Below are 12122 nucleotides of genomic sequence, written 5' to 3' on the forward strand. Positions count from 1 at the left end.
AGAGCTGTTATGTAGAGAGCTTAAAACATGTTTTGCAATACTGAAATGAGCCTAAAGAAATTATAAGCACATGATAGAGGTGTCAAACTCTGTGAAGTGACAAGCAGATAACAGCGGAAAGTCCGGAAACCATGCCTTTGACCTCTAAAAAAAATTGCCATAGCACTGCCAAACGGCTCCACGCCACTAGCTTCTACTTAAAATTCCTTCTCGTAACAGAACATAAAGTACCCTTCAGAATCACTTGCGAAATAAGGAGAAGTTGAGAGACTGAAACTTAAAAGAGAACGGCAAATGCGCTATTGTAACAAACCGTTGGAGTGGTATAATTTTACAAAGATCTGTCAAATATTCATCTCAAAGATGTCAACAATCAACGATTTAACCAATCATATCATGATACCAGGAGCTTGGATCATATATCATGATACCAGGAGCTGGTATCACAGAATGGCAGCATCAATAGAATGTCTACAGGCTCCCTCGCTTCGTTTGGGCACACCAGGAGCCTGTTCGCAGGCTAGTAATTTAAGTTCCTAATGATGGCTTTTCTATTGTTCTTACCTCTATTGAATGCCCAGTCCCCTTTAAAGTGTATATGACATAACAAATAATTTCTGCTTACTAGAAAGGACTTTCAAAAAACAGAATATTGTTTTTCTTTTTGAAATACCTTTTTTCGTTTTAGAGATATTGACGTTTTTCTATTTTGCAAATTAGAGCAATGATTACGTCATATTGTTTGCAACTAAAGAATGGTAAAATACTTAATGAACAATATCTCTAGAAATATTGGAGCAGTGTTCTTGAAACTGGGCACCACAAATGTGCATCAAAAAAGAAACAAAATGACACCCTTAGTGCTGTTGCCATAGCAACTCTTTCAGCTTCAGTCTCTTTCTGTCAAAAAACCAAATATCGCCATTTGCAACCTCTAAATTGAGAGAAAGGGTCCTACTTGAAACAGACATAGTTCCCATATTGTCTTGACTCCCATCATTAGATTGGGTGGGGTAGATGGTTCTTGGTTTAAGACAAAAACTGGGAATTTCAGTTTTTATTAAGACAGCACCAGTGGCAAAACTGTTGTCATGGCAACAGCACTAAGGGTGTCATTTTGTTTATGTTTTGATGCACATTTGTGGTGCCAAGTTTCAAGAACACTGCTTCAATATCTCCAGAGATATTGTTTATTCAGTATTTTACCACTTGTTAGATGCAAACCTTGACGTCATCACTGATCCAATTTGCATAATAGAAAAACGTCAGTATCTCTAAACCGAAAAAAGATATTTCAAAAAGAAAAATGCCATTCTGTATTTTGAGAGACCTTTCAAATAAGCAGATTGAAATTAGTTTTCATGTCATATACACTTTAAGCGGCCACTATCCATATCCCTGAGGGTGGCTGTTGAATTAGCGCTTAAGGTGGCCGAATACAGTTTTTACGCGCGCTTTTGCTGATGCAATTCAGCGCGCACATAAGGATTGGAAAGAAACAAATACGCTGTCAATACAGCGATCCAGCGATCATTTTATTTACTCAACACCCACACTATCTGTGCTATTTTTCTCTATATTTGAACGCAGTGTATTGATGGCTTTAGTCTTTTATTTCAGAGATATATTAGAAAAGGTAATGATGCAAAGAACCCAGCAATTCTCAGCTTTTTCTTTGTTACCGAAAGAACCCAGTTAAATGCAGCACATGCACATTTGCTCAAAAAATTGAGACCGATTGCTTTTGCAGAAACTTGCCGATTTCTAATGATCCAGATGTTAGAATTTCAAGAAATCTGGCAAAAAAAAAATAGTTCAGAAACCATGTGAATGATCTATCACAAAAAATCTGAATTTTGGCATAGGGAGTTTTTGATAATACAGAACCTGCAGTGAAAACGATTTACGGCAAATCACAAAAATCGTTTATGTCAAAATTTTATTAGAACAGTGTTGACAGAAGGGATTGAATGTCAATTCGTAGTAGGCAAATGATGAAAAAATCTAACAACTGGATTATTTTTGAATAAACAAAAGCCATTTTTAAGCCTTGTTTTTAACCAGCCCCATTGCCATGGCAACAGCACACACCTTAACCAATTTGCGAGAATAAACCCTTCTGTGGTTAACCTTGACTCTTGCGAAAAATGGGCGCCAAAGCATAAATAATTTACAAGTAATGGTGAATTAGGCATAAGCACTTGAAAACTGTGTTCAGCCACCTTAACTGTTATTTTGCCCTATTTTTTTTTCTCAAGAATTGACTAATGCATCAATTTTGCCAAAAAAAATTTTTTAAAACTACCACTGTATATACAGCCATCAAATGTGCATTTATTTATCACTTGTTTTCTATGTACTGTACCATTCCATTCTACCTTTATTTATTAAAAGTGTCAAATAAAATTCTTTTTGTATTTGCCAGTCACACAATGAAAAGATTAATGGTAAAATGTCAAGTTGTTGTAAATAAAGTGTGGTCATTAGAAAATGTCATGTCCTTTTTTCTGAGGTACAGTCACCGAGGTAGTTGTGGAGGATCCTTGACCAAAAAATTCACAAGGTCTCAGATAACCACGAAAATCTGTATTTTTTACCAACTAGTCACACAATGAGAATATTGTTTGAAGTGTCATTTTTTCCAAAATACATATAACTGTAGGGAGTGCGCCCTTTCAAAATTTGTGCTAATATTAATTTTGTGTGAATCTGTGACAGGAGTATTACAATGTGGGTAACAAGAAAGAGGGATTAAGCAATAAAGGGAGAAGAAAGCTTGGTTTAATAGTGTCATTCTTACTTCAGCCAGTACAGTCCTTACAAATGCAGCTTCCAAAGGTTGCTCATATTGTTCCAGATCTTCTGAAGTCCTACATTATAAAATTCAAGATGGCCATCACTGGTTGTCAAATTTTTAGTAAGGGCTTCATGTCTTAACCCATTGGCAACCATGCAGGCCATAACCACCAGTGCAAAACAGCCCTCAAATTCCCATTCTGGCTGTAAATAGCACCTGTTGACAAATGCCCTTTCCCTCCTGGGTGAGTTTATCCTCTTATTGTTCTATTGACCACATTTTTAGCCTCTTATTGGGTTCTAGAAAGATTAGTTTTTTCCTAGCAATTTCATCACCTTGGTAATGGTCGGTGAAAGATTTTGGCTTGGGATTGTTCAGCTCCTCAGTCATATATTTTGAGTCTTCAGTTCACATAAAACAATTGAATCACAAGCCAAAACAACGTTCATGCAAGGAATATGAGTTACTGACCAAGTGTGAGGATAAGATGGCTGGACATTGGCCAAGTTATTTTCTTGTGTGTTGATGGACCAAGATGGAGTCAATTCATAAACACACACACAAAAAAAGAATAAGGCCTCTTGACCAAACAAGTTTGGCCAATAAAGAATTTATTACATGGAAAAGTAAAACACTATTTTCTTGTGGGACACAATGGGTATCCCAAGCGAGCAAGATACTGTTATCTTGCCCATTCAGGTAGCTAATCACAGCACAGGATTCGGTTCATCTTGCCCACTGATTTAGCCAGGTAGTAAAGTCACTTACTGCTGATAACCATAACAATATTCTCCCCCATAAGGAATGGACTCTAACCATTTTAACACACATAAGGGCCAAACCACCCCCCTAATGTTTCATGAAGGCTATATTTGCTTGGTTTATATATTTCTGAACCAGTTCATTTTAATTTAGAAGTTATGACAAAATGTCAGATTATGACGTCATAATTGATGACGTCACCAAAACGTGCTATAATTTTTTGTAAAATCTGATGTAAAGATTATGTCATTGGGAAGGCCTTGACTTGAGGAGTAAAATGCCGGAAACCGTTTTTTGCTATGTTGATTATTTTTTGAGATATGGTAAGTTAAATATTTTTTTGCTGTCCCTCCCCCCCTCCCCCAGAATTTGCTTAACCATACTGTCCTTCTTAAGTCAGTCTCTCTGGTTTATATTTTTCAGTTTTTTTCTAGGAAGGCTAATCTAGAAAAATAGAAAGCTTGATGTTGTCAAAAATCATATGGTTTTAGAAATTTGATTTTGGGCTTTGTTAGGATGGTATTAACAGTAAAAAAACGGGTGATGTCACAGGTTATGACGTAACAAAACTAATTTTAATGCAATAACACTAGAGGGATAATTTTTTATTCCGATTTTCTTCATCTTTGCTTTAGTCATCTGGCACATCACATGTGCAACATAGCTGCATTTGCTGGAACAAAATTACGGCTCCAATTTGGGGATTTTTCTCAAGGGGAGGACCCCATATTTTGCAGAGTTATTTTTCATATTTAAAAATGCCATATTTCATTTAATTTTTGTGATATGTAAAAATTTTTTTTCAGGTTTCGGCTCCCCTTGATGTGCTCTTTCAAACACATACTGGTAGTAAAAAATATGCATATTAAAAACTTCAAAAGTGGCAAAAAACATGACGTCATCACTGTAACGTCACGACTTTGACATTTACTGAACTTCTTCACGGAAATATAATTGGCAATAGGTCTCCTGCTCATCTGCCAAGTTTGGTGTAGAAAGAGTCAATACCTTTTAAGTAATGCGAAATAATGTGAAATATCCAAGAACTGACAAAACATTTGGGGGGTGGTTGGGCCCCTACATGCAAGCACAAGACAGTAACTAACAAGCTAAAATGATTTAACAAGTTTTAATGGCTTTTTGTACAGAAACATAACATCACTGCATCAATGCTGACTGGTGCCGCATTAAAACAATTCCAGCATTAAGCTCATGAAGTACTTGTGGTTTCTTCTACAGTCCCAACTTGGTTCTGCGCCAGTGACGCCTCTTAGCATTGTACCTGAAATGAAATGTCTTCAAGATTAGCAAACAGACACTTGTGTCTGCTTTTTAAAAGCAATAAGTTACCCAATACATACATATAAAACAAAACCTACGAGAAAGGACTCATCTCTAGGTTTGTTATTTTTAAATTTACCATGTTATCTTAATTTCAAAAGTTTAATTGTACATATATCTTAGTAATCAAGTGTGCAAACTGTACTGGAAGAATATTGAGCAAAGGTCCTGGTGTGACTGAAACTACCAAATCTTCAAGAGTGATCATTTGGTACATTGGCTAGTCCAATACTTAGGGAACACTGGACCAGCAAATTTGGTGCAATCTGACTGGTTGATTTTAGTTTGGCCCTCTGAACTACCCTAGTCGTGTAACAACGAATTGAACAAATTGATTCAAGGCTGTATAATAACGAAGATACCCAGCATGTAATACAGGAATTAGGAAGTACACGAACGAACAACAACAACTTCACAAACTTTGTTTCTTCAACTGGGAGGCACTGGCAAAAGATGCTGTGGGACAAAATTTAATCCCTGATGACATTTTTTTTATCGCGTTCGAAAATTTCAGAGAAAGTTAAATTTGACGCCATAAAAGCATCTGGTAATGGTAACTGCCTCTATCGCTCTGCTTCCCTTACACTTGTTGGGAACAAAGATCTCTCATTTTTCTTCAAGGTTGTAAAGAATTATTGAACAGAAACATTAGGGTGCCATGAGGCATATGAAAGCAGTCAGTTAAAAAAGCTCAGTGACATTGTATTGGAAAGCTGATTATGGTGATAGAGTATCTGACAATGTAGGGTACACACTACTTCAATGTGATTGTAACAGTGTTCATCCATGTTAATTATTACAAACTGTACAACTTCATAAAAGCGGAACGAAGAAGTTAAAAGTTGTAGAAGTATTACAATATGATGGCATAAACATGAAAGTGATCAGCACTAAGAGGACTACAGTCAAGATGGGTTTATCACATTAAAACACGCCTGTAGTCTGACTTCCATTTTGGGGTTCATGAACTAATAATGTGTTTGAAAACTTGGGCAAGTGTGGAAATGCCCCGGGCAAGCAAAATTTGAGAGTTACAGTACTTGCCCAATGGGCCATTCCATTTAATATCCGCACTCCCCCTATTGAGGTATTACTTGAAACCCCCCTGAGATATCATTTATATCATTTTCCCCAATAAATGATATGTTGAAGACATCTGAAGAGGTTTGCAAGTACGAAAATTAAAGTCGCAAAATTTCCAGGGGGGTTGGCCAATTTATCTAAATCCAAGGGTTACCCTCTCAATAAATGATATCTGCGGGGGGATTTCAAGTAATACCTCAATAGGGGGAGTGCGGATATTAAATGGAATGGCCCAATGGGCAAGGTGGAATTCAAATATTTGTCGAGCCCTGCTGTATTTCAACTGAGCTTGTCTTGATTAAAATTGTCCTTTGGAGAATGATAATGAAAGCCATTTCGTATCATTTTCATTGTGAAAATTTAGAGTAAAAAACAACGATCTTGTCATGAGAAGAAATTAGATATTTAAGCTTATAATTCTTGATGCTTTGATGAAGGAACACCAAAACAACACGAGTCTCCAACTTCAACTATGTTATTTTACAAGCTCACCTTATGGTATTTCCAGTCCTTAGTCTTACCCACTGTGGGATGGGCCTGTTCTGCTTCATTTTCTTCCCCAAAATTCTCTTGATCTTAAAACTTTTGTGGGACGGCTAGTGAAAGGAATACACAATTCAACGTTCGTACATTGTCACAAACATTCACTGAAATTACAACTGTCGTAGGCCATCCTGTGGCAATCGTCGGTGAATCTTACTAAGTACATTGTCTCTGATCAATATTTCATAAGAAAAATTATTTAATAGCTTCAGTCTTGGAAAGAGATGCCTCAAAACGTACCATGTCGAAAAGTGTGACGCTCACTCTTCAAGATGGCGGCAAGAGAGCGTAAAGAGGGAGAGAGGACTGGTATCTACGTTCCGCTTTCCCATAAGTCTTTTCGGCAAATTACTTTTTGGCGGCCATTTTGAACAGAAGTAGTTTCCGGAGGAGAGAGGTACTTAACATGTAGCAATGACCACAGTGGCTGTGGAGAATGCAAAGAGAGAGAATGAAGAAGTTGATAGGGAAGAACATTCTTCGAGTGGAAAACGAAACAAGTCAGAGCCGCTTAATCGTCTGTGGAAGTTTTCGTAGGCAGCGCGGCGCGTGTAACTTGATCCGATATTAATTCTAAGCCGGGGCCATGGTCTCGGTTATTCGAGACAGCCCTCCCAATTGGGGTAAACCGAAAACACTGACCCCGGTCCGCGGACTACCTATGGACCGGTCCACGGACTCCCCCTACGGACCCCTCTACGGACCACCCCACAAAATATAATAAAAATAGTAAATAAATATTTCAGGTACGGGTTGTCTAGTAGATTAACCGTGATGGCGAAATTTCGAACGTTACATTATGCAAATGTAACAGACCTGGATTCAGGCTCGGGTGTAATTTAAATCATTACACATTGCCATTTCCTTTGCTGTGGCCATAAAGTATACGAAAGACGCGTACGGGGAAGCCTCTGGGAAGCCTCGAAATTTGTGTTCTTTTTTCCTCTGCCATTTTGTTCAGCCCATTCTCCCGTGGATTCGTAAACTCGTTCCAGGCTTCACAATTTGCTCAGAGGAAGAACAGATACAACAACAATTAACTGCCTAAAAATATATCTTCCATAGCCAGATTGAGCTACGAATGGAAGGTAAGAACTTTCCTTCTTACCATCGGCATCTCCTTACGCTGAAAACAGCTTTTGAACATTTTTTTTTGGGGGGGGGGAGTGGGAGGGGGGTGGGGTGTTAAAAAACCAAGTCTGTTACATTTACACAGTGTAACACTCGAAAAATCACCGACACGAGTCTGAATCTATCACACAACCCATAAGTGAAATCTTTATTTATTATTTTTACACTATTTTAGGGTGGTCCGTAGAGGGTGTCCGTAGGGGTAGTCCATGGACCGGTCCGTAGGTTAGTCCGCGGACCCGGTCCGTTGTGGGGGTCCGCGGACCGGGGGTCAGTGTTTTCGGGTTACCCCTCCCAATGAGGCAACTTTATCGAGCGTTTACATTTGAAAACGTTGTCCCTGCAGGCCGAACTAAAGTTGACCCTGCATGATTTTTCATAACCCTTATTGATTAATCAAATGTGCAAATATCCCTCTTTCTCGGTCATTTGATCATAGTGGGTTTTGCCGAGTTAATTTTTACTTCTTTGATACAAATTTCTTCGTAAATCCTAAATCTAGGCATTATGCGACACTCGCCACGCCCAGAGTTATCCCGGTCAGGCGAGCTAGCATATTTATATAAAGAAGAGTTGTCCCGCTTACCAGGGTAAACCTACCTGCCAAGGCGAGACAACTTGCCCACTCCAGTTATCTCGCACCCTAAAATGGGTTCGCGATCCCCATGTAAACGGTCGGTTTAATTTTGCGAAAAAATAAGTGAAAAGTTAGCTTGGCTAGGTTATCTCAGTGGGAGGATTGTCTTGGGCCCATATAAATGGGCCCCAACCTGCTCAAGTTTCGCGTCAGGCATTTTTGTTTTGTATTTTGTTTGTTTGTTTGTTTGTTTGTTTTTTGTTTTGTTTTGTTTTGTTTTGTTTTGTTTTGTTTTGTTTTGAAGAAAATGCTGCAAACTGCAAGCTTTGGGGAGAGTAAATACCATAGGCGGCAGAGCAAGGGGGGCAGGGGGGCTGTAGTCCCTCCCCCCAAAAAAGAAAATTTTAGAGGGCTCAGCCCCTCCACATTTTGAAGCAAAGCTGATATAGACTGTGGCAAGCTTGGCCAGCAGCTTAGCCTGCAGAACAGGCGGATTAACGAGGCAGAGAGCGAAACGCGATACACGAGCGCGAAGCACGGACGAAAAAAATCCGCCTGTAGTCACACCATTGTTTACACTCTTCCAACCGCTCGCCTGGCGAACGGTTTTTGCTGCTTGGTTGCTTTAAGCCACGTGACATCAGACGCGAGAAAAAACGTGTTAAATTGGGTGACGGTCCTACACGGACTCCTACAGCTTGTGACATTTCTTTATTTGCCATTCTCTTGTAAATTCCAGCCTCTCGACCTTTTATTTTGCTCCTCACTTGTTTCTGAAGGGCACTTAATGTTGTTGTGTTGTTCAGATCAGGGTGTCTTTTTTAAAAGTACAGTAGAACTGTCGGAATTGGACTATTAAAGGGCAGAGCTCTGCATGGTTTCAGCTGTTATCTATCGCTTTGTAGTGTTTGACACCTCTGTAATTTGCCATGTGCCGAGTGTGGTTTGGCTTGCCTCATTTCTATCGCAGAAATGTATGTTGTATCTCTTTTAAATTATTCGCTCTAGAGGGAGAAAGTCGGTTATCATGTTGATTACTTGCATTCTGGGCCCGGTTCTTAGATTGAACTGTGTTATTAAGTTATGTGGCTTGTTTATTTAATACCACGGATCATATTTAGTCGTCCGGCGTTGCCAGAGACTGCTGTGGTGTTACGTCGAAAATCTTAGAGATCCATTCTGTGTCGTCAAAGTTATGTTTCTTTCATCCTGAATTTGTTTGAGCTTTTCATCTCCCAAGGTTGATGTTTAGGTTTATACATGATTGAAATTTAGCTAAATTTAGATGTTCAGTCTGTTGACTGTTTTGCGTCATGTATACATTTGTAAATTGGTTACTTGAGACTTTTTCACGCCAATAAATTGGATTGTTATGCTTCTCTCTCATTCTTTCATGCCAATAATTTCAAGGGGGCGGTAGAGCATAAACGGCAAAAACGAAACTTTTGCCGTCTCTCTTCAGCTGTGAGTACACTGAGTAGAGTGAAGTTATATGTATTTGCAATGAATAGTAAGAGACGTTATTCCATTTTTGTGTGCTTTATTTACGGATTAGAAGAAAAGAACTCAAAATCAGAAGTTGTCTTTGCCGTTTGCCGTCTGCCGTTAACGTCATGCTTAACCTCTCTAATGGTGTGACTACAGGCGGATGTTTTTCGTCTCGCGCTTCGCGCTCGTGATCGCGCTCCGCGCTCGTGCATCGCGTTTCGCTCTCTGCCCTGCTAATCCGCCTGTTCTGCAGGCTACCAGCAGCTTCACCTCGTACATGGTGCAGTAACAACTGCACTGCCCAAAGTACGTCGGGTTACAAATATAAGAACTATTTGCGAAGCTCTCAACAAACCTCCTGTCACCAAAACGCTACTAGGAGAGGTCAACAAACTGTTAAGATTGTATTACACATTACCCATGGCATCTGCGACTTCTGAGTGCATATTTCAGTTCTGCCCTATAAAGACTAAAACCTACCTTAGAAGCATCATGAAGAAGAATCGTCTAAACAACTGCCTCCTCCCGCATTGTCATAAGTCTATTAAAGACACATTGAACACCGCAGATATCGCAAGGAAGTTTGTTTGTGCAAACGAACAACGCAAGAGACATTTTGGAAAATACAAGTAGAGGTATACCCTTGGCTTAACGATGAGCCCCTCATGTTTGAAAGCGCTCCACCGCCTATAAATACCCTGGGAAAAGGTCAATAAAGCTTGTCATGGTTTCCTAGAGTGGTTGGCAGTAAAACTCTTGAGAAATTACAGTGTTTGCATGGAAAATAAAAATAAAATTTTGAACAATTCGTGAATAGCAATGTCAAAATACTGTACTAGACAAAGGATTACATTGACCAAATTTGAAGGATGTAGCTGTGCTACAAAGCATCCAGTAGCGTTTTTAAGGTGGTACAGGAGGCTAGATGGACTGTTTTGGACTAACAGACATTTGTCTATAAAATTTTTATCTGGCCTTATGACTTCAGTGTGACCACTGGAAATTTTTGAGCATAACTATGTCCCTCAAACTTGGTCAGTGCAATATTTTGCCTAGTACGGCTTCAAGGTTACACTATCCAGCACATGCTGTAGATAGACACTGTTTAATGTTTTGGAATATTTCAAAACTTCAAATTAATAGCCCACTTGCTAACACTCTAGATTGAATAGCTTATAAAAGTGAATTAATCTACTTTAAGACTAACTGGTACTGTCCAGACTCAGTGCAAGAAATCAAAGATTGGAGGCTATGCATTGAAGCGAAGCACCATAGAAAGTGCCTATTTAACACTCTAATCGAATTTAACACTCTCTATTTAACATTCTAACTGCAGCCTAGGGCATGCAAATTGGAATCTTGCCTTGTAAAGCTGTGAAGGCTGACAAGAAAGCATCTGCTAAATAAGGAATCAAGTTCTAAATTTTTGTACATGTTGGGTGGAGGCCGAGTACAGTTTCGCTAAATTTGAAACTTCAAGCTTTTCTGAAACCTTGAATGCTAAAAGCGAGGACTGAAAAAAGTTCTGTCCAGTCATCTGGAACAAGCAGATTTTCCTGCTGGGCAAGTAACTTTTCACTTTCACTTGCCCAATGGGAAAGGTCCCAGGCAAATTGACTGCCAACTAAATAAAAGAAAGACTAAACTGAAACTTAGTCAGGGCAAGTAAAATTTCAGAGCTGCTTGTCTGAAGGACAAGATGGAATTTAAGTTTTTTTCAAGCCCTGTAAAAGTAAGGTACATTAGTTTAGAACCTTTTAGTAATGAATAATATTTGTTTATTTACTTTTTTTCTAGGCTTGTGAAGAATTATACCATTTCAGAAGGTAGTGTGGTTGGTATTAAAGATGTTGTAGAACACTCTGAAAAGGAGCGAGAGGGAGCTTAGAAATAGCAGTGCCTTTGACGTCACATTCCTTGGCTTTGGTTGTTGGAGACACCTGGGGTGAAAAAGTCAAGAAAGCCAAGAGAGGTCTAAGGAACAATGTGAAGCGCTGTTTCTTGAATGTTGCTCATAAACAAAATCAAGCACGGGCTTCGCATCCTGATTTTAACCAAGAATTTCAAGAGTTAGTTCAAGATGAAGAAGACTGACACTGGAGGCTAATGAAATTTTACCATCTTGGACTTTATGATGGATATGTAGAAAAAGGTGCTTGTAAGAGCTAACATAAGTAGTTTTGGATTTTCTCAAAGTTTATTTCATCTGGCTTTTTACAGGAAGAGTCAAAATCAAACCAAATGAAACGACAAAGTCATAACCTACCGGTAGTTGACATGACTGCATGTGAACAACTACAAAACAAAAGTGTAGATCGTATAATCAAACTTTTTTGAGTTAATAGGATTCCATAAATTTAGTACATGTAGTTTTTAGGTCGCTTTTACTGTATGCTCCGA

This window comes from Orbicella franksi, chromosome 6 (assembly GCF_964199315.1).
Source record: "Orbicella franksi chromosome 6, jaOrbFran1.1, whole genome shotgun sequence".
Taxonomy (NCBI): domain Eukaryota; kingdom Metazoa; phylum Cnidaria; class Anthozoa; order Scleractinia; family Merulinidae; genus Orbicella; species Orbicella franksi.